This window comes from Lithobates pipiens, unplaced genomic scaffold (assembly GCF_037356315.1).
Source record: "Lithobates pipiens isolate NorthernLeopardFrog02 unplaced genomic scaffold, aLitPip1_a1.2 Scaffold_23, whole genome shotgun sequence".
Lineage (NCBI taxonomy): Eukaryota > Metazoa > Chordata > Amphibia > Anura > Ranidae > Lithobates > Lithobates pipiens.
In genome coordinates, this window is record NW_027507785.1 from 11,712,110 (window position 1) to 11,732,859 (window position 20,750).

Below are 20,750 nucleotides of genomic sequence, written 5' to 3' on the forward strand. Positions count from 1 at the left end.
GTGTGTAAAGGCCATCATCACAATACTTTTGGCAATATAGTTTATGTGACTCATTATGTGTTTTTTTTTATTATCATGTTTGATTTGAATTGTCCATGTTTGTGGCAGGTAGATGTTCAGTTGGATCTACACCCTTTTTTTCCACATGAAAGCCCAGAGCAAACTGTCAAAAAAAGTAAAAAAGTTTACTAACCTCCTTTCAGGTAGTCACAGTTGTAGTAGTGACATCTTCTTTGTGTCGGATTCAGGACAAATCTGTTTTTACCTTTCGGATTTGTAAAACTGGTCACGGTGAAAACCTCATCTACTGGTATCAGAACCTCCTCTTGGAATGGAAAATAGGAATAATTTTTGATCGAAGCACCGAAGAAGCTGGTGAAGGTGAAGAACGTGTCGTCTCCAAATTTCTCTGCTTCTGTTTTGCTGGTGGATGACGAGGAAAACTGGCCAAGCCTGACTTCTCCTCCAATTTCTTCAGGCACAAAATAAATGTCTCTCATCCCTCTGTATACCTGCAAACAGCTCGACCTGAGGAGCACTACGGCTCGCGTCATCAAGAAGTGCAGAGAATGGTAACGGAAGGTGTCCTTGCTCTTATATTCTCTCACTGCTCTGTTGAAGCTAGAAAAAAGACTGCTCCCGTTGTTGGAATAAGCCAGGATGGCAATGCCGTACTCATCCCGAAAGCCACTCGGTACACTCGGTTTCTCGGCTTTCCATTTCTTTTCTGCCGCATCCCAAGTGCTTCTAAATACTGCGTCAGCTTTTTTTTCTGCAGCAAGTAGGGAACTTATTTTCTTTTCCATATCTTCTGTGCAGCCTTCGTACTGATCATCAAACGCCCCGTCACTCATAGTTAGATAAACCTGCAGTGATCAGAAGATCTCCATTATGGTTATACTACGGTCATACATGTACATTGTGACAAACGGCCCCTGTCGGTGGTGCGTGGAGTCAGTGTATCTGCCACAAAGGATTTTGTGGTTCATGAGGTAAATTAGTCAATTAATCGACTTAAAAAAAAAAAGGATTAATCGAACACGAAAATTTTGATCAGTAACAGCCCTATTATGTTGTACTTCATCCATTTGTAAATAATCGCTCCAACAGTCGTCACCTTCTCACCAACCTTCTTGCTGGTGGTCTTGTAGCCCATTCCAGCCTTATGCAGGTCTACAATCTTGTCCCCGACGTCCTTTGACAGTTCTTTGGTCTTGCCCATGATGGTGAGTGGGGATGGGCCGAACACCCCCCCCCCCCCCCCCAGTTCGGTTCGCATCAAAACATGCGAACAGGCAATAAATTTGTTCGAACATCCGAACACCGTTAAAGTCTATGGGACTCGAACATGAAAAATCTAAAGCAATGAATCCGAACCCATGGTTGAGCCCCCTTACTCCCTGCATTCCCCCCCAGGAATAAGCGACAACTTCCTCATTCATACCTGGCCTCTCAAAGACCTCCAAGTGCGACACTTTTTTACCAGAAGATGAAAGGAGAGGGGGGGGGGGGGCAAGAAAGGGGCTGGGGGATCACCAACATAGATCACCTCATATCCAAACTAATTTGATTTTCAATGACATCATAAAAATATAGTATTGATACGAGGAGTCCTGGCGAATTTGGTGAGATCTTACTACCATGTACCTGTAATTGTAATTGAATTCATGTGTTCATTCACTAACAACTACACTGCCTTTCATAGTTTCATAGTTAGTAAGGTTGAATAAAGACACCAGTCCATCCAGTTCAACCTGAGTGAGTGTCTACCCCTGTCCCTGTACATTGCACACTCACATTGGTCCCTACCCTCAAAGAGCCACAATCCAAGATCCACATTCATATACTAGGGCCAATTTTGGACAGAAGCCAATTAACCTACCTGCATGTCTTTGGATTGTGGGAGGAAACCGGAGTACCCGGAGGAAACCCATGCAGGCACAGGGAGAACATGCAAACTCCAGGCAGGTAGTGTCATGGTTGGGATTTGAACCAGCGACCCTTCTTACTGCTAGGTGAGAGTGCTAACCACTACACCACTGTGCTGCCCACTCTTTCTAAGAGATTAATTTATTCGTTATTTGTATTTTCTATATATATATATACCCTATTTAATTGTATTGATCAGTCAAATATTTACTTACTGCACGCCTTTGTTGTTTTAGTGTCAATTATTGGCTGCTTAAATTTCCTGAAGAAGCTCAAATAGAGCGAAACATGTTGAAAATCTCAGCTTTTTTTCTTTCCCTTCATGGACAAAGTTGGGTAATTCTGGAATGTTTTCCCACGTTGCACTGTGCAGGAGCATTTTCATGAATGTAACAATAAAATTATGTTACCGATTCTGTATAATGTAAATAAAATTATATCTTTTATCTATTTCAATCGTTTATTTCTGTGATTTGATACCTCAAAAGTCCCGGGGTTGGTGATCCCCCAGCCCCTTTCTTGGCCCCCCCCTCTCCTTTCATTTTTTGATAATTACTGGGACATGGTATCCTTAATTATTTGATCCCACTCTCTCAAAATTTCTCTCAACTTTTTTACCAGAAGAGGTATCTTCCTCTCCCTGGAGGATCTGAACACTACGACGTCTCCCAATCACATTCCAAGATGGACATACATGCAACTACACCACTTCCTCTCTAGAAGGAACACTATACAACACTGGACAAGAGATCTAACCGTTCTAGAGGAACTATGCTCCCAACCAGGGGCAGACTGACCATTGGGCCACTCGGGCACTGCCCGAGGGCCCCATGCCACTAGGGGGCCCCATCGGGGTTGCCAGCCTCAGTAATCCAGGGACAGTATGTAAAAATTTGTGTTTTTTACATCTGTGTCTCAAATGTCCCTTACCGACATCCTTTTGGTCTAAAAATCCTGAGATTATAGCTGCCCCACCTCTCCAGTACCTTCTCAGCCAATAGAAACATGTCTGTGTATACTGTGTGATTGTATACTGTGTGTGTGTGTGTTTGTACCTACTGTGTGGCCCCATAATCTCTGATTGCCTGGGGGCCCCATAATCTCCTATTGCCCGGGGGCCCCATGAGTTGTCAGTCCACCCCTGCTCCACGCACCTCAAAAGACATCTAATATCTACCCTCTACTCATCCCTTTTCAAAGACTCCAGCACAACATTTTCTTCATGGGAGCAGGATCTAGACATTAAGTTCTCTGATTCGGACTGGGCAACAATTTGTACATATATTCACAAGGGCTCGCTTAATGTAGCAACACAAGAATGTGGATATAAACTACTCTCAAAATGGTACAGAACCCCCTCACTGCTCCATAAATTCTCGGCTTCCATCTCTAATAAATGTTGGCGATGTGGTGTGGAGGAGGGTACCATGCTCCATATTTGGTGGTCGTGCCCTCTCATCCAAACCTTTTGGAAGACAGTCCACGAAACCATCCTTGCAGTCACATCCCAGCGCAATGAATTCTCTCCTGCATCCTACTGACTTCACTACACCAAAATCCCCAAAAGACGCTACCTTAGATCCAGTGGCGTAACTAGAACCTTCAGGGCCCCGATGCAAGAAACCATGAAGGGCCCCCCTTGAACCCAAGCCAGGGACCTTCCCTCCGAGTCCGGCGGTGGAACTCCAGGGCTTAGTTACAGGTATGAACTTTGTGAGCCCTGTAGTTCCACCACTGGCATCAGTAGTTTTTTTTTTATTATTTATTTTTTTATTTTTAGGTGCCCCATTGGGGGACTGTCCCTAGGCAGGATGGGATCCCCGTCCCCAGAAGAGATGAGGTCCCTTTCTCCAGGGCAGATGAAGTTACTGCCCCCAGGGACTCTGGCTGGGGAGAACAGACATCGGACTGAGCGGCAATGCATGGAGTAGGAGAGGGGTACTCTGAGGAGCCGGCCGAGGACACAGGTCATGCGAGGAATGCACAACTAAAGAGCAGCCAGTGCGATAGTCGAGCATGGAGCTCTGCTAGTCACCCTCCACCTCCAGCCCGTGTGCATGGTGCACTGGTACCCCTAGCTGCCTATGCTGCTGCCGGCCATATGTAGAGGGGGCTGCATGGGCCCCCTGCAGCACATGGCCCAGTTGCGGTCGGGACTGCTGCACCCCCTATAGTTACGCCCCTGCTTAGATCTCTCAATATGTTCATGATCAATGCAGCTAAACAATGCATTCCTTGTCACTGGCGTTCCTCCTCGGTTCCAACGAAGGAGGAATGGTTCCGCAGATTGAATGGCACTGAGGCCATTGAAGAATTGATTAGTATCTCTCATAAAACAGTATCCAAATTTACAGCAACATGGTACGATTGGCAACGTTTCAAATCCACAGACGCATACTCTATGAGTGTTGGCTAACCAGCTCAAGGCTGCCCGTCCTTGTCTGTACTCATATCCCTCTTGTCTCGCCCTCTCCCTCCCATACCCCACCACAACAACTTTTGCCTACAGTGGTGTGAAAAAGTGTTTGCCCCCTTCCTCATTTCCTGTTCCTTTGCGTGTTTGTCACACTTAAGTGTTTCGGAACATCAAACCAATTTAAACAATAGTCAAGGACAACACAAGTAAACACAAAATGCAATTTGTAAATGAAGGTGTTTATTATTAAAGGTGAAAAAAAATCCAAACCATCATGGCCCTGTGTGAAAAAGTGATTGCCCCCCTTGTTAAAACATACTATAACTGTGGTCATCCAGGCCTGATTATTGCCACACCTGTTCACAATCAAGGCATCACTTAAATAGGAGCTGCTTGACACAGTAAGGTCCACCAGAAGATCCTTAAAAGCTACACATCATGCCGAGACCCAAAGAAATTCAGGAACAATTGAGAAAGAAAGTAATTGAGATCTATCAGTCTGGAAAGGGTTATAAAGCCATTTCCAAAGCTTTGGGAATCCAGCGAACCACAGTGAGAGCCATTATCCACAAATGGCGAAGACATGGAACAGTGGTGAACCTTCCCAGGAGTGGCCGGCCACCCAAAATTACCCCAAGAGCGCAGCGACGACTCATCCAAGAGGTCACAAAAGACCCCACAACAACGTCCAAGGAACTGCAGGCCTCACTTGCCTCAGTTAAGGTCAGCGTTCATGCCTCCACCATCAGGAAAAGACTGGGCAAAAATGGCCTGCATGGCAGAGTTCCAAGGAGAGAACCACTGCTGAGCAAAAAGAACATCAAAGCTCGTCTCAATTTCTCCACAACACATCTTGATGATCCCCAAGACTTTTGGGACAACATTCTGTGGACCGATGAGACAAAAGTGGAACTCTTTGGAAGGTGTGTGTCCAAGTATATCTGGCGTAGAAGGAACACTGCATTTCATAAAAAGAACATTATACCAACAGTAAAATATGGTGGTGGTAGTGTGATGGTCTGGGGCTGTTTTGCTGCTTCAGGACCTGGAAGACTTGCCGTGATAAAAGGAACTATGAATTCTGCTGTCTACCAAGAGATCCTGAAGGAGAATGTCCGACCATCTGTTTGTGTACTCAAGCTGAAACGAACTTGGGTTCTGCAGCAGGACAATGATCCTAAACACACCAGCAAGTCCACCACCGAATGGCTGAAGAAAAACAAAATGAAGACTTTGGAGTGGCCTAGCCAAAGTCCTGACCTGAATCCTATTGAGATGTTGTGGTATGACCTTAAAAAGGCCGTTCATGCTCGAAAACCCTCTAATGTAACTGAATTAGGACAATTCTGCAAAGATGAGTGGGCCAAAATTCCTCCAGGACGCTGTAAAAGCCTCATTGCACGTTATCGCAAACGCTTGGTTGCAGTTGTTGCTGCTAAGGGTGGCCCAACCAGTTATTAGGTTTAGGGGGCGATCACTTTTTCACACAGGGCCATGATGGTTTGGATTTTTTTTCACCTTTAATAATAAACACCTTCATTTACAAATTGCATTTTGTGTTTACTTGTGTTGTCCTTGACTATTGTTTAAATTGGTTTGATGTTCCGAAACACTTAAGTGTGACAAACATGCAAAGGAACAGGAAATGAGGAAGGGGGCAAACACTTTTTCACACCACTGTATTTCACTCCATTGTTCACATCACAAGATGGACGTTTCAGAAACTTATATTCACTTTACATGGTAACCCACCCTTTTAAAAAAATACCGACTCTAAGGTTGCAACATTTTCTTACATTACACCCGTAGCACTTGCAATTGTTGCCTTATATTTCATCTATTTCGGTGTCACCTTAACTCATATCTTTCAATGTATATTTACTTATCTTATAAGCATTTTGCTCTGTTAACTCTCATGGAAACGTGTTACTGTTGGTTTTTTATCACATCAATAAAATTTTGTGGAAAAAAGAAAAAAGAAAAATCTAAAGTGCTAATTTTAAAGGCTTATATGCAAGTTATTGTCCTAAAAAGTGTTTGGGGACCTGGGTACTGCCCCAGGGGACATGGATCAATGCAAAAAAAGTTTTAAAATGGGTGGGTTTTTTTCGGGAGCAGTGATTTTAATAATGATTAAAGTGAAACAATAAAAGTGTAATATTCCTTTAAATATCATACCTGGGGGGTGTCTATAGTATGCCTGTGAAGAGGCGCATGTTTCTGTGCTTAGAACTGTTCCTGCACAAAGTGTCATTTCTGAAGGAAAACAAGTCATTTAACTACTTCCCACCAGGCCAATGAATATATACGACCGGATGGGCTCTCTCTCCTTCTGACTGGACGTTCCTGAACGTCCTTCAGGAGGAGGGGGATCGTGCCCCTGCAGCGGCGCAATCCCGATGCGCTGGTGTCACCCGGACACGGCGCATCTCGGATCGGCAGGAGAGCTCTGTGGTTGGCCCTCCTGATCACATGACGGCCGTGTTCAAATCACAGCCATCGTGTGATGTAAACAAACAGCCGGTTGCTAGGCAATCGACTCTCCTCTCCTCACATGGAAGTCGTCACTGAGAAGAGGAGAGCGGATCGCTGCAGCTGGCTGGTGATCAGTGAGTATGAGCTGTTTTTTATAGCTTTTTACTCACTGATCACCAACCTAGTGTAAACACAATGTCCCCACAATTGTGTATCGTGTAGACATGTGGAGGTAAATCCCAGTAAAGCCAACGAGGGTGGTCCAGGTAAGTATAGTATAGGGTTAAAAGTGTGTATACAGGTAAGTAAATAGCGGCTAATAGCACATCAAATATATGACAAAAATGAAATATAATAGCGTAATTATCATATAGTCTCTTCGATCAATGATTTGGCATACACAACAATACATACAGATAAAAATAATTCATAAAAATTAGTGATATTATATGGTGTTAAGTGCATAAAAATTTATATATAGAAATAAAATAAAATAAGTCAAGAGTAATACAATTTTGTTTAAAAATAAACAAAAAAGTGCGATAGTGCTGAGGGCTGGATCCAAGTAAAAGAAAGCACAGTTTAAACAATCGTCTAAACCAACGGATGGGTATCTATATCAAATGACCATATAAAGGTGCATATAGTGAGATAAAGTGCTAACTATACAGAATCGCATAAGGTTCAAAAGAGCCGTGTAGCGACTATATCATGAGTCGCATAAAACATAAATGGACTTAAAACCCAAAAAATCGCATAAAATATCAATGAACTACAAATGTAAATGTTCGACTCGAACATTGCCTGTTCGCCTGTTCAGGGAACAGTGAACAATTTGGGCTGTTCGCAGCAAATTCGAAAAGCCGGAACACCCTGTACAAGTCTATGGGAGAAATCTAAAGTGCTAATTTTAAAGGGTAATATGCAAGTTACTGTCCTAAAAAGTGTTTGGGGACCCGGGTCCTGCCCCAGGGGACATGGATCAATGCAAAAAAAGTTTTAAAAACGCTGGTTTCCGTTACATCAGAGGGGGCGGGGTCACCCACACGTCACTGGGGAACCCCTGGCTTCCCTCTCCAGCGTCAGAGGGGCGGGGTCAGGTGACGGGTGGCCCCGCCCTCCTAATATAAGAAACGTCAGCGCTGGGATCTCCGCAGTCTCCGCAGTGGAGACAGAAGACGAATGTATGGACAGCGCTGGACTGAGAGATCCCCCGTCACTGTATATGATCATCCATCGCTGGACCCCGTTTTTTTTTTTTTTTAAATAAAGGAATTTTTCAAAAGTGTGTTTGTCTTATTTAACCATTTTTACACTTTCTTTGTGAAATGGTAGGGGTACTTTTGTACCCCCTTACCATTTCAAACAGGGGGGGCCGGGATCTGGGGGTCCCCTTGTTAAAGGGGGCTTCCAGATTCTGATAAGCCCCCTGCCCGCAGACCCTCACAACCACCGGCCAGGGTTGTGAGGATGAGGCCCTTGTCCTCATCAACATGGGGACAAGGTGCTTTGAGGGGTCACAGACCCCCAAAGCATCCTCCCAATGTTGAGGGTATGTGGCCTGGTACGGTTCAGGAGGGAGGGGGGGCGCTCTCTCGTCCCCCCCTCTTTCTGCGGCCTGCCAGGTTGCGTGCTCGGATAAAGGGTCTGGTATGGATTTTTAGGGGGACCCCCACGTCAATTTTTTTTTTTTTATTTGATGCGGGGTTCCCCTTAATATCCATATCAGACCTGAAGGGCCTGGTATGGATATTTAAGGGGACCCCCACGTCATTTTTTTTAAATATTTGACACGGGGTTCCCCTTAATATCCATGTCAGACCTGAAGGGCCTGGTAATTGAATTTAGGGGACCCCCACGCTTTTTTTTTTTTAATCAATGAATGAATGAATTGTAGGCTAATACAGAGAACACTCATTGAATGTTCTCTGTATTACGGGGAGCTGACAATTTAGCCGCAAGTGATTTTAAAAGACTTTTTTTCCTGCACAAATGACACTTTGTGCAGCGACAGTTCTAAGCACCAGAAACATGCGCCCCTTCACAGGCATACTATAGACACCCCCCACTACGAAATTTAAAGGAATATTACACTTTTATTGTTTCACTTTAATCATTATTAAAATCACTGCTCCTAAAAAAAACGGACGTTTTTAAAACTTTTTTTGCATTGATCCATGTCCCCTGGGGCAGGACCCGGGTCCCCAAACACTTTTTAGGACAGTAACCTGCATATTACCCTTTAAAATTATCACTTTAGATTGTGAACGTTCGAGTCCCATAGACTTTAATAGGGTTCTAAAGTTCACACGAAGTTTAGGTCTGTTCGCAGGTTCTGGTGCAAACCGAACAGGGGGGTGTTCGGCTCATCCCTACCCACCAACATCATGCCCACCGGCCGGTCTAGCGTCATATTCCCACCAAGATGGCCGTGATACTACTTCCAGCATACAGCAAACCGGATGTTTACATCCCTGAAACCAACAAAATGGCCGCCGCTCCACTTCCGGCGACCATGTCGAAAGGAATATGACCGCCGTGATACTTCCGGTGCTCGTTTATCACAATAATCAGCTGCGTTCGTTTATTTCTATTTACCTGCCCATATATAGTCACTTCCCAAATGATTAGCTACCCCCTGATGAAGTCACGTGATCCGTGACGAACACGCGTCGGGAATACCGTTATCCAGCTCGCTGCTCGTTTTTACACTGCCTGCTTTTCATCCTATGTTTGTGAGTACCTTACTTTAAGTTTCATTTCCATAATAAATATTGCACTTAAAAATACTACACTATGGGGCATCCTTCCTTTATGCTTTAATCCAACATATATGATACTCGGCATGAGACCACCTATGGCAAATACCCCAAAGTGACTCTTAAAGAGGCCACGCACCATATAGAGAACAAGAGAGGGACGCCAAACAGGAATTGCCTTATTAGGATCCATAAAGGGAAAAAGACCTCCAGGGACACCTAAAAATATAATCAATATACGCTGTAACATTACAGCAGTAAGGTAAGGGGACTTCCATAAATTGATCATCTAGGATCACACGGAAAATAACGTCACCCCACTGAACTTCGTTGGATCACTTTAACTACCACCCATTACATTGAAGAACACCTAGCGCTTTATTTACATTTGTAGTTCATTTATATTTTATGCGATTTTTTTGGTTTTAAGTCCATTTATGTTTTATGCCACTCATGATATAGTCGCTGCACGGCTCTTTTGCACCTTATGCGATTCTGTATAGTTAGCACTTTATCTCACTATATGCACCTTTATATGGTCATTTGATATAGATACCCATCTGTTGGTTTAGACGATTGTTTAACCACTTCAATACCGGGGGGCACTTAAACACCTTCCTGCCCAGACCAATTTTAAGCTTTCAGCACTGATGCACTTTGAGTGACAATTGCGCGGTCATGCTATACTGTACCCAAATGAAATTTTTATCATTTTTTTCCCACAAATAGAGCTTTCTTTTGGTGGTATTTGATCACCTCTGCGGTTTTTATTTTTTGCTAAACAAATAAAAAAATACAGAAAATTTTGAAAAAAAAAAAAGTTTTTTTTGTTTCAGTTTCAAAACTTTGTAAATAAGTAAATTTTCTCCTTCACTGATGGGCACTGATGGGGATACACTGATGGGCAATGATAAGGCGGCACTGATGGGCACTGATGAGGTGGCACCAATGAAGTAGCACTGATGAGGTGGCATTGATGGACACTGATGTGGCACTGATAGGCGGCACTGATGGGCACTGATAGGCGGCACTGATGGGTGGCACTGATGGGTGACACGGATGGGCGACATGGATGGGCACTGATAGGTGGCAAAAATTGGCACTGATAGCTGGCATGGATGGGCATGGATTGGCGGCATGGATGGGCATGGATAGGCGGCACAGGTGGGCATGGGTAGTCAGCACAGGTGGGCATGGGTAGGCGGCACAGGTGGGCATGGATGGGCACGTATAGGTGGCATGGATGGGCACTGATAGGCGGCACGGATGGGAACTGATGAGGTGGCACCAATGAAGTGGCACTGATGAGGTGGCATTGATGGACACTGATGTGGCACTGATAGGCGGCACTGATGGGCACTGATAGGCGGCACTGATGGGTGGCACTGATGGGTGACACGGATGGGCGACATGGATGGGCACTGATAGGTGGCAAAAATTGGCACTGATAGCTGGCATGGATGGGCATGGATTGGCGGCATGGATGGGCATGGATAGGCGGCACAGGTGGGCATGGGTAGTCAGCACAGGTGGGCATGGGTAGGCGGCACAGGTGGGCATGGATGGGCACTTATAGGTGGCATGGATGGGCACTGATAGGCGGCACGGATGGGAACTGATAGGCGGCATTGTATTATAATATACTGTACTAATGGATGCCAATCAGTGCCAAACAATAATGCATGCCAATCAGTGATGCCCATTGTGGGCACTGATTGGCATCCATTATGGGCACTGATTGGCATCCATTGTGGCACTGACTGGAATCCCTGGTGGTCTAGGGTGGCATACCTTATCCTGGGCATCCCTGGTGGTCTAGTGGCGTCCTTGGTGGTCCAGTGTGGGCATCCTCGGGGGGGCTGTGCTGATAATCGATCAGCACAGACCCCCCCTGTCAGAGGAGCAGCCGATCGGCTCTCCTCTACTCGCGTCTGACAGACGTGAGTGAGGAAAAGCTGATCACCGGCTCTTCCTATTTACACTGTGATCAGCCGTGATTGGACACGGCTGATCACGTGGTAAAGAGTCTCCGTCGGAGACTCTTTACCGAGATCGTAGTTGCAGGGTGTCAGACTGACACCCCGCAACAACGATCGCCGCGATGCGCGCCCCCGGGGGCGCGCAGCGGCTCATAATCCTGATCACGTCATATGACGTCCGATCAGGATTATGAAACCACTTTGCCGCCGTCAATTTGTAATAAGGCGGGCGGCAAGTGGTTAAACTGTGCTTTCTTTTACTTGGATCCAGCCCTCTGCACTATGGCACTTTTTTATTTATTTTTTATACAAAATTGTATTACTCTTGACTTATTTTATTTTATTTCTATATATTAATTTTTTTGCACTTAACACCATATAATATCACTAATTTTTATGAATTATTTTTACCTGGATGTATTGTTGTGTATGCCAAATCATTGATCCAAGAGACTATATGATAATTACGCTATTATATTTCATTTTTGTCATATATTTGATGTGCTATTAGCTGCTATTTACTTACCTGTATACACACTTTTAACCCTATACTATACTTACCTGGACCACCCTCGTTGGCTTTACTGGGATTTACCTCCACATGTCTACACAATACACAATTATTGTAAATTTACATTTCTTGATCATACATCACGGGACACAGGAGCTTCATTACATAGTGGGTTATATAGGCACCTCTGGTGATTGGACACTGGTTGACCCAATTAAAGAGAATTCCTCCCCTATATAACCCCTCCCATCAGGGAGGCACCTCAGTTTTTTCGCCAGTGTCTGGTCGATGGTCACGTAAAACTTAGCTCTATGCGGGTCCCGGCGAGGGCCGAAGGGCTACAACAAACCGGATCCATACCTCGGGCCGATAATTGACTCCCAAGATGGTATGGTACCCGGGCCTCGTCTGCCGAAGACACGAGGTTTTGCCTGTAAGTCCTCTCCATTGGAAGACTGGACTCTGGGACAACCAGACTTGGGGTACTGTTTACTCAGGGCGCCCGTAAGTTTCTGGCAGAGTTTTTTACAAGGCCCAGGTAGGAGAATCTTTTCGTAAGATTCCCAGATACGCCTGAAGGTTGGCTAACAATACCCGCCGTGATGGGTGAAGGCTGGAATTGGTCTGAAATCAGCAATTCCTGCGGCGGGGAACAGGTATGGGAAGTCATCCTATATATTTTAATATATGAATGGATTTCTTCATTTGAGTAGTTGTATGTCTTACCTGGTTTCCACCACTTGAGGGAGTAAGAGCAAGCCTGATGCATACTTACATGCCTTTCAAACAAACACGCTCAGTGAAATGCCTGGTTCTTCCAGCTATTCACGTCTCCTTGCAGTCCCTGCCACAATATAAGTAAAAAAGGGGTCCCACGCAGATCGGGGGGTCCCAGGTCACTCCTTTTGGGTTCCCCTTCCCCCCCCGGATCCCGCGGTCCTCGTGCACGCGCGCGGGCGCGTGCACGCGCGCCGGGCGCGCTCCCGGCCTAATAGGGAAAGGGGGGGGGGGTGTGGTTGCCAGCTGTGCACAATCAAGTGCTCCAGACTGCAATGCAGGCGCCAAAGCGGCCGTTTTTAAAAGCCCAGAGCGTCAGGGGACTGTAAGGTGAGACACAGGAGCTGTGGGCTGTAAGCATCCGTGGGATTGGATCCAGGCGAACCTTAAGACACCTACTCGGCATCATATTGTGCAGTTAAGCTTATATTGATTTATTGTGAGACTTTAAGCACAACAAAGTGATTGCATTTTACACTAGTAACTCTGCTTTGTAGCTCAGTACTATGTCTCCTCGTAAGAGGGTTTCAGGGGCAGGTAACAAAAGCACTGGCAGGTCACCGCCTGGGTCCAGGGGTTCTAAAGGTGCATGCAGATTACCATCCCCCTCTGCAAGAGTGGAGCCTGCATCTCAAGACGAGTCAGTGCCCCTTTCAGGCTTTGCAGCCTCTCCTAATGTCGCAGCCCCGGTCTATGTCACTGAGGACTCCCTTAGGGCTTCATTGGAGAGTTTTGAAGGGAGGATAATGAATTTTATTTCTGCTTCCCTAAAAGATAGCAAGAAAAGGGGTAGATCCCCTCCCTCTGCTGAAATCCCTCTCTCAGACAGCTGCTCTGAAAATGAGGAGAGATCCCTATCTTTGGAAAGGGATCATGAGCAGTCGGATCAGTCAGAGGATGAGGAGTCAGTCCCCTCCTCCCAGGCACTCAGAAAGCAGGTGCAGTATTATACTGAATTGGTGCGTACCACGTTCAGAATGCCAGCTGCTGAAGTCGCTACATCCTCTGTCTCTTCCCTGGGAGTCAGGAAAGCTCCACAGACTGCTTGTTCCTTCCCAATTCATCCTTTAATGGCTGACTTGATGTATAAGGACTGGGGACATCCCGATAAACTGTTTACTCCTCCCAAGAGGTTTTCTATGTATTATCCCGTGGAGGAAAGCTTCACCAAGAAATGGGGGGCCCCATCTGTGGATGCGGCTATCTCTTGTGTGAATAAAAACCTAACTTGTCCTTTGGATAATGCGCAGGTATTCAAGGACCCAGCTGACAAAAGACTGGAAACCTTGTTAAAAGCCTCCTTTTCCATGGCCGGCGCTGTGGTGCAACCTACAGTCGCAGCCGTGGGGTTGTGTCAGTTCCTTAAGGAACAGGTTAAACAGATGTTTGAACTCCTTCCTAATGAGGAAGTAGAGAAATATGCAGAGATGCCTCACATCTTATGTTTCATAATTGATGCGATTTTGGATTCTGTCCAACAAGCATCACGTTTGTCCCTCATGCTGGTACACATGCGTAGGGCTCTATGGCTAAAGAATTGGGCTGCTGAAATGTCATGCAAAAAGCATCTGACTGGGTTCCCGTTTAAAGGGGAACGGTTGTTTGGAGAGGAATTAGATAAATTCGTCCAAAATATTTCGGGAGGTAAATCTACACTCCTTCCAGTCAAGAAGAGTAAACGTCCTTCATTCAGGCGTACTCTTTCTCCCGAAGCGTCGAGCTCTAAACAGTGGCGACGGCCTTCTCAGCCCTCCTCGGCTGCAAAGCCTCAGGGCCGAGCCCAGGGACAGAAAAAGACTTGGGGGCGGAAGCCTGCCAAGCAGTCCTCCAAGATATCCTTGTGAAGGGGCGCCCCCGCTCGGCCGAGTGGGGGGAAGGCTCCTGCAGTTTGCAGGCGCCTGGCGGGTAGAGATTCAGGACAAATGGGTGATCTCTTCAGTATCTCTAGGCTACAGGCTGGAGTTTCAGGAGATTCCACCTTCCCGTTTTCTAAGGTCAAGGATCCCCAGGGATCCGATAAAGCAGAAACCGCTATTTCTGGCCTTAGATCAATTACTATCCCAAGGTGTGATAGTAGAGGTGAGCCCGAGAGATCAGGGTTCAGGTTTCTATTCGAATCTCTTCACCGTTCCAAAACCAAACGGAAGTGTCAGACCTATCTTGGATCTGAGAGACTTAAACCGGTTTCTACACATCCAGACCTTCCGGATGCAGTCAATACGCACTGTGGTCTCCTCCCTGCAAGGAGGAGAATTCATGGCATCAATAGATATCAAAGACGCATATCTCCATGTGCCAATATTTCCCGCACACCAGAAGTTTCTGAGGTTCGCGGTAGAGCAGCGCCATTTTCAATTTGTGGCCCTGCCGTTCGGCCTAGCCACGGCCCCTCGAGTCTTCACGAAGATTCTAGACCCTCTCTTAGCAATCTTAAGAGTTCAGGGCATAGCCGTCATGGCTTACCTAGACGACTTGCTTCTCGTAGAGAGAACTGCAACATGCCTAAGTCGCAGCGTCACCAAAACGCTAGAACATCTGGGCCGCCTAGGTTGGATTATAAACCTAGAAAAGTCGTCTTTACAACCGACCACCAGGTTGGATTACCTGGGTCTGATTATCGACACCGCTCAGGGCAGGGTGTTCCTTCCAAGGCCAAAGGCCTTGGCCATTGGAGATCTAGTGCGCCTGATTCTGGGCAGAAGATTCTCCTCCATTCGGTTGTACATGAGACTGTTGGGAAAGATGGTCGCCTCTTTCGAGGCCGTTCCATTTGCCCAGTTCCACTCAAGGCCCCTGCAAAGATGCATCCTTGCGATTTGGAACAGGAAGCCCCAATCCCTGGATCTTCCTATGCGTTTATCCCCTCGGGCACGCAAAAGTCTTGTCTGGTGGTTACAGACCAAAAATTTGCTGAAAGGCAAAACCTTTCTTCCCCTCTCATGGAAGATTGTCACCACGGATGCCAGCCTGACAGGTTGGGGAGCCGTGTTGCAGGAAACATGCTCGCAGGGAAAATGGTCTGCGACCGAAAGTCTGCTGCCCATAAATGTCTTGGAGATTCGGGCAATTTACATGGCACTCAGAGAGTGGTCTCACAGACTGCGAGGTTTCCCAGTTCGGATTCAGTCCGACAATGCCACTGCAGTGGCTTACATCAATCACCAGGGCGGTACCAGAAGTCTGGTAGCCCAAAAGGAGGTGAATCGCATACTTGTCTGGGCAGAAGAGCATGTTCCGTGCCTCTCTGCAGTCTTCATTCCAGGAGTGGAGAATTGGCAGGCAGATTATCTCAGCCGCCAGCAGTTGTGCCCAGGAGAACGGGCTCTGCACCCCGATGTGTTTCAAGACATATGTCACAAGTGGGGCACTCCAGACGTGGATTTGTTTGCGTCCAGATTCAACAGGAAACTGGACAACTTTGTGTCAAGGACAAGAGATGCACATTGCTCAGGGGTCAGATGCTCTGACAGTTCCCTGGGATCAGTACAATCTGATCTATGCCTTCCCCCCGAACCCGCTGTTATCGAGGTTCTTGGGAAGGGTCAAGAGGGAGACGAAGCCGGTCCTTCTAGTGGCCTCGGCTTGGCCCAGGCGACCATGGTTCGCAGAAATCATGAAGTTGGCAGTGGGCAGGTCATGGACCCTCCCTCTCCGGCCAGATCTGCTCTCACAGGGTCCAATTTACCACCCTGCTTTACGCAGTCTGAATTTGACGGTCTGGCTGCTGAGACCCACATTTTGAGAGGCCGTGGTCTTTCGGGGCCAGTCCTCTCCACTCTGGTCAATGCCAGAAAACCGGCCTCCAGGCGTATCTATTACAAGATCTGGAGGGCATATGTTTCCTGGTGTGAACCCAGGAGATGGCATCCTAGAAGGTATGTCATTAGCAGAATCTTGGCCTTTCCCCAATCAGGCCTTGAAATGAATTTGGCCATAAGCACCATCAAGGTGCAGATTTCGGCCCTATCGGTCTTTTTTCAAAGATCGCTTGCATCACATTCCCTAGTACGGGCTTTTATCCAGGGGGCTATGCGGATGAGACCGCCAGTCAAACCTCCGGTATGCCCTTGGGATCTGAATTTGGTTCTCTCGGCCTTAGAAGCCCAACCATTTGAACCTCTGCATCTGGCTTCTTTGACTCTCCTGACAAAGAAGCTGGTGTTCCTAGTAGCCATATCCACGGCTAGAAGGGTATCAGAATTGGCAGCTCTTTCCTGTAAAGAGCCCTATTTAATTATCCATAGGACCGAGTGGTCATGCGTCCCAACAGGTCCTTTCTACCTAAGGTAGTTTCAGGTTTTCACCTGAATCAGGATGTAATCCTACCATCCTTTTTTCCAAATCCTCAGTCCACAGAGGAAGAATCCTTACACACTTTAGATGTGGTTAGAGCAATCAGTCTTTATCTTCAGGCAACTGCTCAGATAAGAAAGACTGACTGTTTATTTATTCTGCCAGAAGGCCCTAAAAAGGGTCAGGCAGCGTCAAAGTCCACTCTTTCGAGTTGGATCAGACAGGTTATTTCTCAGGCCTATGACTTAAAGGGGAAGATTCCTCCTTTTCAGGTGAGAGCGCACTCTACTAGGGCTGTAAGTGCTTCTTGGGCAGTGCATCACCAGGCCTCCCTGGCTCAGATCTGTAAGGCTGCGACTTGGTCATCAGTCCACACATTCACCAGATTCTATCAGGTGGATGTCAGAGGGCAGGAGGATATCGCCTTTGGGCGCAGTGTACTGCAGGCTGCAGTTTAGGTCCTCAGGTCCCTGGCGGTCTAGATTCATGATCTGTGTCTCCCTCCCCTCAACCTGAGCATTGCTATGGGACATCCCACTATGTAATGAAGCTCCTGTGTCCCGTGATGTATGATCAAGAAAATAGGATTTTTTATATACAGCTTACCTGTAAAATCCTTTTCTTGAGAGTACATCACGGGACACAGGGCTCCCGCCCCTCTTGGGTTTTACGTGGTTTCTTATTGCTTTGCTACAAAACTGAGGTGCCTCCCTGATGGGAGGGGTTATATAGGGGAGGAATTCTCTTTAATTGGGTCAACCAGTGTCCAATCACCAGAGGTGCCTATATAACCCACTATGTAATGAAGCTCCTGTGTCCCGTGATGTACTCTCAAGAAAAGGATTTTACAGGTAAGCTGTATATAAAAAATCCTATTATCCTCTAGTACAGCGCACCACTATACTTGTACCAATCTCTCTCCCCGGGTTCAGACATTTCCCTTCAGTGAGTGCAGCAGTACCCCATTCCATTAATATTTTTTTCCATTTCGGCGCAGGAATACTTTTTTATTATTTACAATGTCCCCACACATGTCCCCCACATATGTCCCACTAAATTCACATGTCCCAATGATTATCTGCGCACATATGTCGGTGATCACCTGCACACATCTGTACATGATCATTTGCGTACATCACACAAACCAATTATTATACACTTAATGGAAATTCTTTTACCAAAAACATGTAGCAGAATACATTCTGGCTTAAATTTATGACAAAATTTGATTTTATTGGATTTCTTTTAAAATAGAAAGAAGAAAATATTGTTTTTTTTTTCAAAATTTCCGCAATTTTTTCGCTTATATCACAAAAAATAAAAAACAGAGTCATGAATAAATACCACCAAAATAAAGCTCTATTTGTGCAAACAAAATGATAAAAATTTCATTTGAGTACAAACTAGCAGGACCGCGCAATTGTCATTGAAAGTGCAAGAGCCATGAAAGCTGAAAATTGGGCTGGGAAGGAAGGGGGCGAAAGTTCCCGGTATTGATGTGGTTAAAATCACTCGCGGCTCAATGAATTGTCGGCTCCGTAATACAGAGAACAGTGATTGATTAAAAAAAAATGTGTGGGGTTCCCCCTCCAAATTCAATTACCAGGCCCTTCAGGTCTGGTATGAATATTAAGGGGAACCCTGCATCAAATTTAAGGTCTGGCATGAATATTAAGGGGAACCCTGCGTCAAATTTAAAAGAAAGTGCTGTGGGGTTCCCCCCAAATATTCTTACTAATTCACATGGGGGGCCGGATCTGGGGGGTCTTCCACATTCCGATAAGCCCCCCTGCTTGCAGACCCCCACAGCCACTCGCCAGGGTTGTGGGGATGAGGCCCTTGTCCCCATCAACATGGGGACATGGTGCTTTGAGGGGGTCACAGACCCCCAAAGCATCCTCCCCATGTTGAGGGCATGTGGCCTGGTATGGTTCAGGAGGGGGAGCGCTCTCTCCTCCCCCCTCTTTTCCTGCAGCCTGCCAGGTTGCGTGCTCGGATAAAGGGTCTGGTATCGATTTTTGGAGGGAACTCCACGCCATTTTTTTAAAATTTGGCATGGAGTTCCCCTTAAAATCCAGACCAGACCTGAAGGGTCTGGTATGGATATTTGGGGGGAACCCCACGTCATTTAAAAAAAAAAAAAAATTGATGCAGGGTTCCCTTTAATATCCATACCAGACCTGAAGGGCCTGGTAATTGAATTTGGGGGGACCCCCACGCATTTTTTTTTATCAATGACTTGACGATTCATTATAGCCGCGAGTGCTTTTAAATTACTTTTTTTCCTTCAGAAATTACACTTTGTGCAGGGACAGTTCTAAGCATGGGAAACAATCACTACTTTACACTCACTTTTATTGTTTCACTTTAAGCATTATTAAAATCATTGCTCCCGAAATAACGGCTGTTTAAAAAAAAAAATTTGCATTGATCCATGTCCCCTGGGGCAGGACCCGGGTCCCAAAACACTTTTTATGACAATAACTTGCATATAAGCCTTTAAAATTAGCACTTTTGATTTCTCCCATAGACTTTTACAGGGTGTTCCATGGCTTTTCAAATTTGCTGCGAACACCCCAAATTGTCGAACAGTGCAAGTGCAAATCACATGCGATCTCTGTGCGATGCGAGTTCAGCCATACAGATAGTATGGCTGAATTCGCATCGCATCCGGCCCAAACTCGCACAGGACCCTTTTTTTGGTCCGCAGCAGAATCGGATCTCATGGGTGTTCACACCATGCGATCCGATTCCTGTCCGAGTTTGCAGATCGCACTGCGATAAGCGAACTGATCTGGGGGATGTCATCAACTTTTCACTGACACTCCCAGCAGTTCGCATAGGGGCAGTGTGAACTGCCGCCGGGAGGCATGCGATGCGGGAACCCGCAGTAGATTTGCAACGTTCCCGCATCGCAGCAGTGTGAACCCAGCCTCAAACTCGAAGCTCATCCCTAATGGTGAGGTTTTAATGGCACATTCTGTGGACAGGTGTCTTTTATACATATAACAAGATGTCATTAGGAGCACCTTCTTACATTGACAGGACTAATCTGTGTACCACATGAGTGCCTACTGTAGCCAGTCTGTGGGAGCCAGAATTTTTGTTGGTTGGTAGGAGATCAAATACTTATTTTACTCACCAAACTGCAACCCCATATAAATAATACATGTATTTATTATTTGGTTACTATTTACTTCAGTGTACATACCACTGGTTTCTGGCGAATCCCAAATCCCAAAGTCTGGTGAATCCCAAATATCAGCCAGACAGAAAAGAGTATACCAGTAAGGGATCTCATTCTGCAATAATCTGCAGGAACAGGAAAAAAAAAAAAAGTTATATTATTTAACATGAATTTCTGTATGCCCTACCTAAGCTACACGTAAGAACTCAGTAGATGTAAGAAATGGGTTCTGACATATGAAATCTGGAATCCTTTGGGGGCTAACCGGTAAAAGGGGCCCCACTAACATCCTTTTTGATGATAGCTGATGTGAAAAATATAATTTTATAATATTATATTATACTATATTTTTATTATTATATTATATATATTTTTTTATTCATTTTATTTTTTTCTTATTTTTCTTTAAACATTTGTCTTAATT

The 20,750-nt window shown here is 45.8% G+C and overlaps 1 pseudogene across 1 annotated transcript; it reads right to left on the reverse strand.

The window, feature by feature from the left end:
• Positions 1-188: 188 nt before the first annotated feature.
• LOC143926808 (ecto-ADP-ribosyltransferase 5 pseudogene) lies at positions 189-20,453 on the reverse strand (annotated as a pseudogene). The gene is made up of 2 exons (XR_013262147.1): positions 20,351-20,453; positions 189-866 (listed from the first exon to the last, which is right to left on the reverse strand). The product of XR_013262147.1 is annotated as an ecto-ADP-ribosyltransferase 5 pseudogene (transcript).
• Between the last annotated feature and the right edge of the window lie 297 nt (positions 20,454-20,750).